The following is a 15860-nucleotide window of genomic DNA, read 5'->3' as shown; positions in this document are numbered from 1 at the left end:
CGGTCAGGAATGAGAAGAGATAGGTAGAGTGGACCCACATTCTCTGGAATTCAGAACAATGAGAGGGCTTGATAGGTTAAGATACTGAGACAGTCTGTGGCTGGAGAGTTGAGAAATAGGGATCATAGTCTAATACAAAATGGCCATTTGCTATTTCCCATAACAAATTTCATAAAATTTATCACGGATTGTCTTCAGAAGCTGAATTTCCTCTGCTAGGGGAAATCCAGAATGAGAGAGAGCATGAATTTAAAATAGGCAATTTGGGAACAAAATCCATGATACACAAAAAGCAGTTCATACAGCACCAGCCTGCGTCCCTACCATGCCTTCAGTTGGAATCAATCATAAAAGTGCTTCAAGACTGGCACAGTTTACGCCCATGTTTGTAACAAATAACAATGTTTACTGATTTTTTGGGGTATTATTACATTTCTTTTGTAAAGTTTGTCATGAAATTATTCTGGTGCAACAAATGCTAACTTAGTATACGGACTGTACTATATTTTTTAATAGTTAGGTTTGTTTCTGCCTCAGCTAATTTCAACGGTTGGCCGACTGTAACCACCTGGGTTGGCCACTTCCCGACTTTAAAATGGAGATTCGCTAAGAATGCAGGGAAATTCAGCCAAGGACAGAAAAACAAGCAGGTGCAAAATCTTCTGTATATTAGAACTTGCAGAACCCAGACAGCACTGAAACTGACGACCATCTACATATTGATGAGCGATCCCCGGGAACAATTGAAACAGTTAAGATAATCGAGGCCAAGCCAGACTCCTCGGCACCAGCAGAAGCCAAGACAAAGGAAGGCCAACGGACACTTAGGAACCGCCCAGCGATCAGGGAACAGCTCCAGTATTGGAGAAATCAATCCAAGTGATCAGAACTCAGTCCAATCACTTGGAACCAGGTACAGGGTCCGCCCACAAGGGCACAAAACCCCATGGGACTATAAAATAGAGTCCCCAAGTTCAGTTTGTCCTTCTTGGCAGCTCTCAAAGAACTCGGCCATGACTCACAACTCTGAGAGACTTGCCTAGCAGCTGCACCAACCAAGTAAGTGTCCAGTCAACGCACGCTACGAGATAGGCGCTCCTAACCCTTAGTCCATACCAGCTGGAAGCCTGCAGACTCAGGATCGAACACTGAAAGCTAAGTATTGGCCTGTTAGTGTTAGAAATAGCCTAGTGAATAGTATTTTATGCATGAGTAGCGATTGACTGTGTATATAATAAATGTGTTTTGATTTGCACCTTACTAACTGTGTATTGAGTTATTGATCAGCACTTGAACTTGAACCTCGTGGTGGTATCATAAAGATACCTGGCGACTCTAGAGCAAAGGTTATAAAACAGAGCAATTAGGTGTAAAGCACACTTAACAAAATTAGCAACACGACTATGTTTTGCGAACTTGGATCACAGATCATTTGGAGCTTTTAGCCTGTGTCTTGAAGCAGAAATAGGAAATCAACAAGTCAACATTCTCTCGGAAGGCTTCCTGGTACTGATTATTTGCAGTTTAAGTTTATGAGGTATTTTGCAAACATTTTCACGTTATTTGAGGTATGCAACAGAATACTACCAATTCCAACTGCGCAAGAGGCGACAGGTTCAGACAAATAAGCTTAGGACTGATGGTGTAAACGACTACTTCGGTCAAGTTGATCAACAGCTAGAACAGATCACCAGGAACAGTGGCTAAATAAAGCAAGGAACACTGGATTAATTTCAGCAGCTGAGCACTTAACTAGCAGGGGGTTGAGCTGTTATTCTGGAAGGGCGAGATCAAATGGAATGAAGCTCTACAAAACCTATCTGGTGATTATGTGATGAGTCTGTGTTCAGACAAGCAACTTGTCTGCACCAGTGATTTACTGTGCGGCAAACTCGTTCAAAATACAAAGCAGAGCTCGCTTGCTGTGGCAATACAATTTTTTTATGCACAGTATACGCACTTTTAGTCATTTTAACATCTTGGGCTCATTTCAAACACACCTTGATTCAGATCACAGATCTGAAGTGCTACACTTAATACAAGTCCCACCAAGATATTCAAGCTTCAGCATTTTACTGATTTCTCTTTCTCCTCTCCCTTTATATTTAAGGGGTAGGTATATTTAACATATCAATACTACTGCATAATACCTTCAATCAGTGCTCTTTAGCACAATACTAAAACTCCTAATTCATCACCTCAAACTATTCTGTTATACCTCTCCTCCCACCAATGAAAGATCCATAATCATACGTAGGTCTCAGACATCAGGAGAGTACGGCGTTATTCTGCAAACTGCACAAGGCAATTGGACAGCATAGTCTGGTCCTGTATTTCCTCATTGTTCACAAGATAACTCAGTGTACGGCAAAATGTGATAAATTATCAAAATAAAATTAAGTACATATTGTCCAGGTACCTCCAATTGGTCTTTCTTATGAGAAGCGAGCCCAGGATCCCATTTCCCTCAATTTCCTCACAGTTGGAAAAAGATTAAGTAGGAAAAGCAATGTCACCAAAACCATAATGTTCACTATATAAACAATGGAATTTGCACACAAATCCAATGTACGTATCCCTATTCAGCATAAAACCACTCTGGGAGAAAAATATCTTAGTCACCCATGACCTCCTCCATGGTCTCTCTTGCTCCTCCTCCCATGCTTTAATTCATTGCACAGGTGAAGAGAAAGCACAAGAGAGTTAACTTAGTAATTTATATCATTGCTGATGAAAGGCTTTGCTGTGTATAAATGGGCGGCTGCATTTCCTACATTACAAGTTACGTTTTTAAAAATACAATGACAAAGAATCAAAAGTACACATTACCCCCCCCCCCCCAAACAGTAAACTAAACCGGTGACTAGCTCTTTAAAAAAAAATCAGTGTCTGTCATCTTCCGTAGAAATCTTCGCCGACCCCCTAAAGGTGTACTTGAACTTCTCCAAATGTTATTAAAAATAAATTTAGAGTACCCAATTCTTTTTTTCAAGGGGCAATTTATTGTGGCCAACTCACCTACCCTGCACATCTTTGGGTTGTGGGGGCGAAACGTGAAAATTCCATATGGACAGTGACCTGGGACCCAACCCGGGTCCTTGGTGCTGTGAGGCAGCAGTGCTAACCACTGGACCACCGTTGCGCTCCAAACCTCTCCAAATGTAAGAACGATATGAAGTCACCCAACCAAGCCGAGGCACTGGGCGGAGTAGAAGACTCCACCCAAGGAGAACTCGCCTCCAGGCTCTAAATGAGGCAAAGGCGAGGATATCCGCCTTCATCCCTGTCTGCAGCACTGGCGAGTCTGGTACCCCACAAATGGCCACCAGCGGACATGGCTCCAGACGGACATTATATATCTCTGAAATGGTGTTGCAGAAAGAGACCCAACAGTTTACTAACTTGGTACAGCACTAGAACATGAGTGTGGTTAGCCGGTCCCTCAGAACAACGCTCAGACCTGTCCTCCTCCCCAGAGAAAATTCCGCTCATCCTCGCCCTGGTCAGATGAGCCCTGTGCAGCACCTTGAACTGGATCAGACTAAGCCGAGCACAAGAGGACATGGAGTTGATCCTGTGAAGAGTTTCACTCCATGCCTCATCATCTAGAATAAGGCCCATTTCACCTATACGTCATTCAACGGAGCCGACTCCGCTGATATGACCGAAATAATCCCCCCACCAGACCTGGCCAAAGACAAAATCCTCTTCAACAGGGAGGATGGTGCGATGAGGAAAGAGGGAAAAGCCTTGTCAGAAAAGTCACGAATTTAAACAGATTGGAGCAAGGGAGTTGAAATTTCTGACAGCTCCTTCAAGCTGGCAAACCTTCCCTCCATGAAGTGCTCAAACCTCTTCAAACCCCTCCGCTCCCATGACTGAAACATTGATTCTAGACCCACTGGCAAAATGAGGTGATTATTGCAGATAGGGGCCAGTAAAGACAGGGAAATAAGTTTAAAATGCTTTCTGAACTGCTTTCTGATTCTCAGGATGGACACCACGGCCAGATTAGAGGAAAATCTTGCTTGAGAAAATGGCAGCAATACACCAGGGCTACAACCCTCACTTTTGCCTCCATAAAGGAACCTGGATCACTAAACCACTCCTGTGCCTTCTCAATATTGGCTGCCCAATAATAAAATAATAAATTGGGTAAAGCCAAATCTCCTGATTGCCTCTCTCTCCGAAGGAAGGCCCTACGGATCCTTGGGATCTTACCCAGCCACCCTAATAAATGAACTTATTAACTTTGACAAAAAAAGGACGTGGGGAACAGAGACACTTTGGAAAAAATAAAAATATCGGGAGCACATTCATCTTAATAGTCTGGATCCTGCCTGCCAAGGTCAGAGGGAGGTTATCCCACTTCTGTAAGTCAGCTTTAACCCCATTAATCAAACTAGTATAATTTATGATGCCAGGCCCAATCATGGGCCACCCAGAATAACCAGGAAGTATTCGCTGTCATCCAGATTCAACTTATTTATACCCAGAGAAGGATCCAAAACTCCCAAGCAGCTTTGTTATCTCACCCAGTGTGAATACGGGGTTTGCAATATAAAGAAGCAGGTCATCCGCGTTCAAGGCCACCCTGTGCTCCACCCCTACCCAATTAATCCCCTTAAAATCCATGCTCTATGGTAAGCAGTTCTATTGCCAGAGCAAACAAAAGCGGAGACAATGGACATCCCTGCCTCGTGCTCCTATTCAGAAGAAAGTAGTTCAAATGCAAACCATTTGTGTGAACACAAGCAGTGGGGGTCCTATGCAATAAACAAATCCAGGATATAAATTTTTGCCCAAATCCAAACCTCCCAAGAATTTCAAAAGAGATATCACCACTCCACCCAATCAAACGCCTTTTCAGTGTCTAGAGAAATAATCACCTCAGGTTCAGGCACCAAAGAGGGGGAAGAGAACGGCATTTAACAGACAACATATATTGGCCGACAATTGCCAACCCTTGATGAAGTCTGTCTGGTCTCCGAGATCACCTCTGGGAGGCAGGGCTCCAACCGCAGTGCCAGCACTTTTGCAAGTAACTTAGTGTCCGTATTTCAAAGTGAAATTGGTCGATATGATCCACATTATATTGGGTCCTTGTCTTTCTTTAGGATCAGGGAAATCAAGGCCTGCGCAAGTGTAACAGGCAATGAACCCTGAGACAAGGAATTGTTGAACACATCTAAAATTAAAGAGATGAACTGTTCCACAAACTTCTTATAAAACTCAAATGGAAAGCCATCACAGTCAGGGGTTTTACTCGTCTGCATCAACCCAATGCATTTCCTCATTTCATCTGGGCCCAAAGAGGATTTCAACTCTTCCAGCCTCTTCCCCTCCATCACTGGGATGGATAACCCATCCAAAAAGTCCACCATCAGCCAGGGGCTCCGATCTATAGAGATCCCGATAAAACATTTCAAAAGCCACACTGACCTGAGGTGGGCGGAAACCAGGCTGCCACTGAGTCCCGCATCTGCACAATCTCCCAGGAAGCTGTCTGCCACCTCGGCCAGTGAGCTAAAAGGCGACTGGCCTTCTCCCAGTGTTCATAAAATACACCCTTCGAATGTCGCAGTTGGCCCACCGCCTTTCATTGAACTTAATATATTTCCCAAAGGCAGTGGTCATGCATTCACAAAATCTCTTGTCCATTAATAATGCCGTATCCAATGTCCATGGCGGATGTTGGAAGGACCCGACTCTAGTGCCAAATCAACAAAATGTGGTGCATTGTCTGGAATCTCAATCGCCAAGTAACCTGCCCCCTCCACAGGAGACACCAATCCACCACAAAAAGTCAATATGCGAGCGTGGACATGGGAAGAAAAGGAAAAATCTTCATCACCCGGGTGCAAACAAAATGCTACAGATCTGCCCCCTGATCTGTTCCATGAAAACCAGCAACGCCTTGCCCACCCCTGATGGAGTCAGAGATTTGGGCCTGCACTGAACCATCCGGGAGTCCAGAACACCATTGTGCCACCGTGCCAACCCAGGGATCAGCCATTTATGAATGAAAAACAATTCCTTTACTCAGAAGATTGTGGAAATTTCTACCTCAGATGGTGGGCATACTCACTCGTTGCCTATATTCAAGGCTGACATCAATAGATTTTTGGTCTCAAGGGAAATCAAAGAATATTGTGACCAAGCGATAAAGCAATGTCCAATGTCAGCTGAGATCTAATTGAATGACGGAGCAAGCTAAAGGGGCCAAATGGCCTGACCCTCACCTTATTCCGCAACTCTTTCCCTTTAAGCACACAAACATAAAACACTGGATGGGAGTTAAAGTAGTAGGTGTATTTAACATATTAATACAAATGCATAATACCTTCAAACCAGTGATCTTTCGTGCAGACTGAACATTCTTGAATTCAGCACCCCAAATTATTCTATTCTACTCCCACCAATGAAAGATCTGTAGCCATGAGTGTATCATCCTTGCCAGGCAAAAAGACTATAATTGTACTGTGGGTCATTCATCACGTTGATATGGAGGCAGTAAGATAATTTCACACGTCCGTTATTGCATTGGAATTCTGGTAAAGAATATAAAAATGGCCGGTGTTCACTTTCCCTGATTTGCTTTTACTGGACTATTTTCCATTATTTCCAAATGATTCCACCGAAGGCAGAAAATTGATAAACCAACCAAACTATTTTTTTCCCGAATTTGCAGTTTCTACAAAAGAATTCCACTTAAAAAGGCTGATATGAGCCCGAGCTAAAATTCTCGATGTCGGGTGTTTGAACAATGGCAATCAATCCTTTACTTTTGAACCCAGGGACATAAATTTGGACGCATTTTATTTCCAAATTTCCTGCAACACCCACACAGTATGCATTCCGATTCCACTCACGCAACTCAGGATAGACAAGCTGTGGTTTCTGAGCATAATTTGCAGTTCAGCAGACAATGCACAGCTAATTGCCAGTTTGATTTTCTCTGCCGTTCTCTAGCATTAACTTTTTTCCACTTACGATTAAAACAAATCTCACTTTCAGCAACTTTTTAACACAGGGAAAAGCAGGTTTTGGATTCCCAATTTACTTAAACCCAGTACAAAAACATTAATACTGCTCTTTTCCTTAAAAAAAAATTCAGCCGCAGGGTTGGTCTCCACATTATCCAATGTGGAGCGCAGAGTCAAAAATGAATTGCAAAGATTCTTGCTGTAGTGATGCTAATTGAGACACAGCTACTTAATTAGGACACGATTAAGTTCTGTGTCAGGATTAATATGCACTGTTGTGATAAATCTGCCTGTACAGCTAAGATGTATGGACGTTCAGAAGGAGTGGCTTGTTTTGCTTTCATTAATCATCGCTCCAAAAAAAAAAGCAATAAGTCACTGTTTACAAATGTAACATACAGTTCAGTGCAACTCAAAGGAGACCAGGGCACACCAAGAGCCCATGGGGGACTGCTTTCAAAACTAAACATTTGTTGCAGCAAGCAAAAGCAGTAAACAATTTGAGATCCCACAAACAGCAAATGAATCAAACAGGAAAATCTATTTTTGCTGGTGCTGCTTTAAGGAGAAATGCTGGCCACGACACTGGAAGACGTGGCAAAGAAGCCTTATCATCTGATCATTGGAGAAACACTTCATATTTCTCCTGGGACGTACATAGAAGATAAAGTGAAAGCCAACAGAGCCAATAGCACCTTGACCATTATCCAGGATCAGCCCAATGCCCAGCATGGCCTCAGGTTTAGCAAGCACCTGCCAGAATTGGGGGAAGTAAGAACAAGTTACATATCATCTGTCGGTTTCCGAGCCAAGGCTGACGCGACAATGAGTTCATAAAAATTCAAGTATCGGAGATGCCCATGATGTGCAACGGCCGGAACAATGATTCAAAGAGGAGGAATGGCCTTCACAGTCGACCAGAGACTAAAGAGCAGTGGGTGCCAGGATGCAGGGCTCAGGAAGATTCCCATGGGAGGAAAATAATCACCGGCACAGAGCACGCCGACGCCTCTCATCAAAGAGCCGGTTAATATTTAGGCCATGACAGTGAATGACAAGAGAGAGGGGTGACTTTCTTCTCAGTTCGGATGAAGATTATTGATCTGAAACATTAACTGATTCTCTCTCCACGGAAGCTGTGTAAACTGCTGAGTATTTCCAATATTTTCTGCTTTTATACCCAACCTTTTCAGACACTTTCTACATACGACCTCTGGCCGATTTTCTCCTTCCGAACCCAAAATCCACAACTAAATGTCGCAACCTTACTGCCTCTGAACAAGTCAAGAATTAAATCTACAAACCGTATGTCTGTATAGTTCACCAGGGCAGCAAGGTGTTTTTGTCAAGGCTTGATTTTAAAACTATTAGAAATTCTTCACGTGTGTTGCAGGACACAGTACAGTTCCAGTCTGGCTGTAAATTATGACTCAACAAAGAGGTGGTGGTCATTTTTTACATTTTGAAAACATAACCCTGTTAGTGGAGTACGTCGATCAGGTGCTTGATTAATAAGGGGGCCAGAGGTTATGGAGTGAAGGCAGGAGAATGGGGATGAGAAAAATATCAGCCATGATTGAATGGCGGAACAGACTCGATGGGCCTAATTCTGCTCCTATGTCTTATGGTCTTGATGCAAGTCAAGCTACATGTGATTCCAAGCACCTTTCATTTAAAAAACAATTCAGAGGGCAGCACGGTGGCCTAGTGGTTAACACAGCTGCCTCACGGAGCTGAGGTCCCAAGTTCAATCCCGGCTCTGGGTCACTGTCCGTGTGGAGTTTGCACATTCTCCCCGTGTCTGCGTGGGTTTCGCCCACACAACCCAAAAATGTGCAGAGTAGGTGGATTGGCCACACTAAATTGCCTCTTAATTGGAAAAATAATTGGGTAATCTAAATTTATTTTTAAAAAAAGAAAAAAAAACAATTCAGAACAAAGTCAGCATATCCTGTGCCGTAACTTGTCGTGCAATCAAAATTCCCTTGCAAAGAAAGAATGCACAATTAATTGGGAAAAAATGGGCCCATGAAGTGTATATATTTTAGACATCTAAAAGCAGATATACTCATTGGCTGCCTGTATCGTGTTCCATCCTTGGACAAATATAAACACGACTTTTGAGAGAGCAGGCCAGGTACAGCCTTTGAATTGTTTTGAGCATTAACGTCTTCTCTTGTGCTGGGAACTTGGATGCAGTACAGCATTCCATTTGGAAGGTGGGGAGGCAGCATGAGGAATAAACATGAACAGATTGGTCCCACATAACTACGTCAGCGGAACCAGGAATAGAAAGTAAAACGACAGATGGGTCATTTGTATCAAAACATTTTTAGCCCCCTTAGATTACAGAGCAGCCTTTCCGAACACTGGTCACATTTTAAAGAACAGACAGCATCACACTCAGCATGGTCAAATCAATCCAACAACTTCAGAGTTCTTAATGTAAACAAAAATGAATGTGTTTCTCGACATCCTGATGACTTCCTGACCATGATAGACATGGGGCTGGGACTGGAGGCATGGTGGGGGATATTGGGGGGGGGGGGGGGGGGGGGGGGGGCACACACTGGTGGAAGTGAGCCATGGCCACGGGGGGGGGGGGGGTTGAAGGGGGGCCAAGGGGGGTTTGGAAGGGGGCCATGGGGGGGGGGGTGTGAGAAGGGGGCCACAGGGGGGGGGGGGAAGGGGGCCGGGGGGGGGGTGAAAAGGGGGCCACGGGGGGTGTGTGTGTGTGTGTGAAAAGGGGGCCACGGGGGGGTGAGAAGGGGGACGGGGGGGGTGAGAAGGAGGCCACGGAGGGGGGGGGGTGAGAAGGGGGCCACGGGGGGGGGGGTGAGAAGGGGGCCACGGGGAGGTGAGAAGGGGGCCACGGGGAGGTGAGAAGGGGGCCACGGGGAGGTGAGAAGGGGGCCACGGGGAGGTGAGAAGGGGGCCACGGGGAGGGGGGGTGAGATGGGGGCCACGAGGGGGGGGTGAGAAGGGGGCCACGGGGGGGGGGGGGGGTGAGAAGGGGGCCACGGGGGGGGGGGGGGGATGAGAAGGGGGCCACCGGGGGGTGTGTGTGTGTGTGTGTGAAAAGGGGGCAACGGGGGGGGGGTGAGAAGGGGGACGGGGGGGGTGAGAAGGAGGCCACGGAGGGGGGGGGTGAGAAGGGGGCCACGGGGGGGGGGGGAGAAGGGGGCCACGGGGAGGTGAGAAGGGGGCCACGGGGGGGGTGAGAAGGGGGCCACGGGGGGGGGGTGAGATGGGGGCCACGAGGGGGGGGGTGAGAAGGGGGCCACGGGGGGGGGGGGGGGTGAGAAGGGGGCCACGGGGGGGGGGGGGTGAGAAGGGGGCCACGGGGGGGGGGGTGAGAAGGGGGCCACGGGGGGGGGGGTGAGAAGGGGGCCACCGGGGGGGGGGTGAGAAGGGGGCCACGGGGGGGGTTGAAGGGGGCCCAAGGGGGGTTTGGAAGGGGGCCATGGGGGGGGTGGGGTGTGAGAAGGGGGCCACGGGGGGGGTGAGAAGGGGGCCGGGGGGGGGGGGGGGGGGAGTGAAAAGTGGGCCACGGGGGGTGTGTGTGTGTGTGAAAAGGGGGCCACGGGGGGGTGAGAAGGGGGACGGGGGGGTGAGAAGGAGGCCACGGAGGGGGGGGGGTGAGAAGGGGGCCACGGGGGGGGTGAGAAGGGGGCCACGGGGGGGGTGAGAAGGGGGCCACGGGGGGGGTGAGAAGGGGGCCACGGGGAGGTGAGAAGGGGGCCACGGGGAGGTGAGAAGGGGGCCACGGGGAGGTGAGAAGGGGGCCACGGGGAGGTGAGAAGGGGGCCACGGGGAGGTGAGAAGGGGGCCACGGGGAGGTGAGAAGGGGGCCACGGGGAGGTGAGAAGGGGGCCACGGGGAGGTGAGAAGGGGGCCACGGGGAGGTGTGAGAAGGGGGCCACGGGGAGGGGTGAGAAGGGGGCCACGGGGAGGGGTGAGATGGGGGCCACGAGGGGGGGTTAGATGGGGGCCACGAGGGGGGGGGGGGGTGAGAAGGGGGCCATGGGGGGGGGGGGGGTGAGTAGGGGGCCACGGGGGGGGGGGGGGTGAGAAGGGGGCCACGGGGGGGGGGGGGGGGTGAGAAGGGGGCCACGGGGGGGGTGAGATGGGGGCCACGAGGGGGGGGGGTGAGAAGGGGGCCACGGGGGGGGTGAGAAGGGGGCCACGGGGGGGGGGGTGAGAAGGGGGCCACGGGGGGGGGGGGTGAGAAGGGGGCCACGGGGGGGGGGGGGGGGTGAGTAGGGGGCCAGGGGGGGGGGGGGGTGAGAAGGGGGCCACGGGGGGGGGGGGGGGGGGGGGGTGAGAAGGGGGGGGGGGGGGGGGGTGAGAAGGGGGCCACGGGGGGGGGGGTGAGATGGGGGCCACGGGGGGGGGGGGGGTGAGATGGGGGCCACGGGGGGGGGTGGGTGAGAAGGGGGCCACTGGGGGGGGGGTGGGTGAGAAGGGGGCCACGGGGGGGGGGGGTGAGAAGGGGGCCACGGGGGGGGGGGGTGAGAAGGGGGCCACGGGGGGGGGGGTGAGAAGGGGGCCACGGGGGGGGGGGGTGAGAAGGGGGCCACGGGGAGGGTGAGAAGGGGGCCGCCGGGGCCCGCAAGGGGGTCGACGGGGCCGCAAGGGGGTCGACGGGGCCGCAAGGGGGTCGACGGGGGCGAAAGGGGGTCGACGGGGGCGAAAGGGCGTCGACGGGGGCGAAAGGGCGTCGACGGGGGCGAAAGGGCGTCGACGGGGGCGAAAGGGCGTCGACGGGGGCGAAAGGGCGTCGACGGGGGCGAAAGGGCGTCGACGGGGGCGAAAGGGCGTCGACGGGGGCGAAAGGGCGTCGACGGGGGCGAAAGGGCGTCGACGGGGCCGCAAGGGGGTCGACGGGGCCGCAAGGGGGTCGACGGGGCCGCAAGGGGGTCGACGGGGCCGCAAGGGGGTCGACGGGGCCGCAAGGGGGTCGACGGGGGGAGAAGGGGGGCTATGGGGCTGGAAGGGGGGGCGATGGGGCTGGAAGGGGGGCTATTGGGCTGGAAGGGGGGCTATTGGGCTGGAAGGGGGGCTATTGGGCTGGAAGGGGGGCGATGGAGGTAGAAGGGGGCGATGGGGGTAGAAGGGGGCGATGGGGGTAGAAGGGGGCGATGGGGGTAGAAGGGGGCGATGGGGGTAGAAGGGGGCGATGGGGGTAGAAGGGGGCGATGGGGGTAGCAGGGGGCGATGGGGGTAGAAGGGGGGCGATGGGGGTAGAAGGGGGGCGATGGGGGTAGCAGGGGGCGATGGGGGTAGAAGGGGGGGCGATGGGGGTAGAAGGGGGGGGCGATGGGGGTAGAAGGGGGGCGATGGGGTAGAAGGGGGGCGATGGGGTAGAAGGGGGGCGATGGGGGTAGAAGGGGGGCGATGGGGGTAGAAGGGGGGCGATGGGGGTAGAAGGGGGGCGATGGGGGTAGAAGGGGGGCGATGGGGGTAGAAGGGGGGCGATGGGGGTAGAAGGGGGGCGATGGGGGGTAGAAGGGGGGCGATGGGGGTAGAAGGGGGGCGATGGGGGTAGAAGGGGGGCGATGGGGGTAGAAGGGGGGCGATGGGGGTAGAAGGGGGGCGATGGGGGTAGAAGGGGGGCGATGGGGGTAGAAGGGGGGCGATGGGGGTAGAAGGGGGCGATGGGGGTAGAAGGGGGGCGATGGGGGTAGAAGGGGGGCGATGGGGGTAGAAGGGGGGCGATGGGGGTAGAAGGGGGGCGATGGGGGTAGAAGGGGGGCGATGGGGGTAGAAGGGGGGCGATGGGGTAGAAGGGGGGCGATGGGGGTAGAAGGGGGGCGATGGGGTAGAAGGGGGCGATGGGGTAGAAGGGGGGCGATGGGGGTAGAAGGGGGGCGATGGGGGTAGAAGGGGGGCGATGGGGGTAGAAGGGGGGTGTTGGGGGTAGAAGGGGGGCGATGGGGTAGAAGGGGGCGATGGGGGTAGAAGGGGGGCGATGGGGGTAGAAGGGGGGCGATGGGGGTAGAAGGGGGGCGATGGGGGTAGAAGGGGGGCGATGGGGTAGAAGGGGGGCGATGGGGGTAGAAGGGGGGCGATGGGGGTAGAAGGGGGGCGATGGGGGTAGAAGGGGGGCGATGGGGGTAGAAGGGGGGCGATGGGGGTAGAAGGGGGGCGATGGGGGTAGAAGGGGGGCGATGGGGGTAGAAGGGGGGCGATGGGGGTAGAAGGGGGGCGATGGGGGTAGAAGGGGGGCGATGGGGGTAGAAGGGGGGCGATGGGGGTAGAAGGGGGGCGATGGGGGTAGAAGGGGGGCGATGGGGGTAGAAGGGGGGCGATGGGGGTAGAAGGGGGGCGATGGGGGTAGAAGGGGGGCGATGGGGGTAGAAGGGGGGCGATGGGGGTAGAAGGGGGGCGATGGGGGTAGAAGGGGGGCGATGGGGGTAGAAGGGGGGCGATGGGGGTAGAAGGGGGGCGATGGGGGTAGAAGGGGGGCGATGGGGGTAGAAGGGGGGCGATGGGGGTAGAAGGGGGGCGATGGGGGTAGAAGGGGGGCGATGGGGGTAGAAGGGGGGCGATGGGGGTAGAAGGGGGGCGATGGGGGTAGAAGGGGGGCGATGGGGGTAGAAGGGGGGCGATGGGGGTAGAAGGGGGGCGATGGGGGTAGAAGGGGGGCGAGGGGGTAGAAGGGGGGCGATGGGGGTAGAAGGGGGGCGATGGGGGTAGAAGGGGGGGCGATGGGGGTAGAAGGGGGGCGATGGGGGTAGAAGGGGGGCGATGGGGGTAGAAGGGGGGCGATGGGGGGAGAAGGGGGGCGATGGGGGTAGAAGGGGGGCGAGGGGGGTAGAAGGGGGGCGATGGGGGTAGAAGGGGGGCGATGGGGGTAGAAGGGGGGCGATGGGGGTAGAAGGGGGCGATGGGGGTAGAAGGGGGGCGATGGGGGTAGAAGGGGGGCGATGGGGGTAGAAGGGGGGCGATGGGGGTAGAAGGGGGGTGATGGGGGTAGAAGGGGGCGATGGGGGTAGAGGGGGGCGATGGGGGTAGAAGGGGGGCGATGGGGGTAGAAGGGGGGCGATGGGGGTAGAAGGGGGGCGAAGGGGTAGAAAGGGGGCGATGGGGGTAGAAAGGGGGCGATGGGGGTAGAAAGGGGGCGATGGGGTAGAAGGGGGGCGATGGGGGTAGAAGGGGGGCGATGGGGGTAGAAGGGGGGCGATGGGGGTAGAAGGGGGGCGATGGGGGTAGAAGGGGGGCAATGGGGGTAGAAGGGGGGCGATGGGGGTAGAAGGGGGCGATGGGGGTAGAAGGGGGGCGATGGGGGTAGAAGGGGGGCGATGGGGGTAGAAGGGGGGGCGAAGGGGTAGAAGGGGGGCGATGGGGGTTGAAAGGGGGCGGAAGGGGGGCGATGGGGGTGGAAGGGGGGCGAGAGGGGTGGAAGGGGTTGACAGTGGTGGATCGGGTGCGGCTGAAGGCCGTGAAGCGGTTTGGGAATCACTATAAATATGTCTGTCGCCTGTCACTGCCCCAGTGAAAGGCCCCAGTGAAAGGCCCCGGACCCCTCGCAGGGCAGGGGTTTGTTTCTCGGGTTTCTCACCGACTCTGAGGCCGAATCCGGCAGCGGCTCCTTCGCTCCTCCGAGAGGACTACCGGGCGGCCCAGAGGGCAATGCAGCTGAAGCGGGTGGTCGAAGCTGAAGCTTGAATCTAGAGTATTGTTTGTGTGTGCAGTCGCCCCACCACAACCTGGTCTCCCATTGCGATCAGCAGCCCAGGCCCTGAATCCGCTCAGCCCAGCGCCTCCAAACACAGGAACTGACGCACGCTACGTCACCACGGCGGCCTCCTGACCTCAGACGCAGCGCGCAGACAAATGTGGTGACAGTCCCGAGACAGCCCCGCCCACTGCCCTCCGGCCACCCCCCCCCCGCCCGGGCCCTGCCCCTGCCCCTCCCCCAGCCAATGGCCGCTCCCCTGCCACACTCTGCCTTCCCTTTCCCATTACCCTCCCTCTCTTCCCACCCTTTTTTATTTGATCATGGGCTGAGGGCTTCCTAAACTGCCAGCTTTTATTGCCCATCCCTAATTGCCCTTGAGGGGGCTGTTAAAAGTCAACCACATGGCTGTGGATCTGGAGTCACATGTAGACTGGACCAAGTAAGGCTGGCAGATTTCCTTCCCGAAAGGACATTTGTGAACCAGATGGGTTTTTCCGACAATCAACAATGGCCATCATTAGACTTTTAATTCCAGATATTTTATTGAGTATAAATTCTATCACCTGCCATGGTGGGATTCGATCCCGGATCCTCAGATCAATATCATGGGTGTTTGGATTATTAGTCTAGTGATAGTGCCACAATCCCAGCACCTCCCCACTCTCGGCTCTCTCCCCGCCCTACTCTCGGCTCTCTCCCCGCCCTACACTCAAACCTTTCCCCACCTCTCCCTCGACTTTCTCCTGCCCCTCTCTCGACTCTGCCCTGCCTCTCTCACCACTCTCCCCCTCCCCTCCCACAACACACCCCATCCCCTCCCACCACACAAACCCTCCCCTCCCATCACTCTCCCCCTCCCCTCCCACCACTACTCTCTCCTTTGCCCCTCCCACCACTACTCTCTCCTTTGCCCTTCCCTCCACTCTCTGCCCCTCCCCATCCTCTTCCCCTCCCTGCCCCTCACCCACCCTCTGCCCCTCACCCCACCCTCTTCCCCACACCTCACTTGACTCTCAAATGCCCCTTCATCGATTCTCTTCCTCGCCCTCCCCCACCCTCTCCCTGCCCCTTCCCCCACCCTCTCCCTGCCCCTCTCATTCCTATCCATTTCCCACCCCTCTCCCCATCCCGTGCTAAATTGCCCGCTGTCCAAAATTGTTCGGTGGGGTTATGGGGATAGGATGGGGGTT

General features: G+C 53.9%; 1 protein-coding gene across 1 annotated transcript in view; it reads right to left on the bottom strand.

Annotated features, from left to right (window-relative positions):
* Window positions 1-14773, bottom strand: part of rnf216 (ring finger protein 216) — a 263325-nt gene extending 248552 nt beyond the window's left edge. Inside the window, exon 1 of the mRNA XM_038820989.1 lies at window positions 14551-14773. The gene's annotated coding sequence lies outside the window, so the exon portion shown is untranslated. The remainder of the gene's footprint in view (window positions 1-14550) is intronic.
* Window positions 14774-15860: the final 1087 nt, after the last annotated feature.

This window comes from Scyliorhinus canicula, chromosome 15, assembly GCF_902713615.1.
Source record: "Scyliorhinus canicula chromosome 15, sScyCan1.1, whole genome shotgun sequence".
Taxonomy (NCBI): Eukaryota; Metazoa; Chordata; class Chondrichthyes; order Carcharhiniformes; family Scyliorhinidae; genus Scyliorhinus; species Scyliorhinus canicula.
Note: the sequence above shows the minus strand (reverse complement) of the source record. Positions and strands in the feature narration are given on the sequence as shown.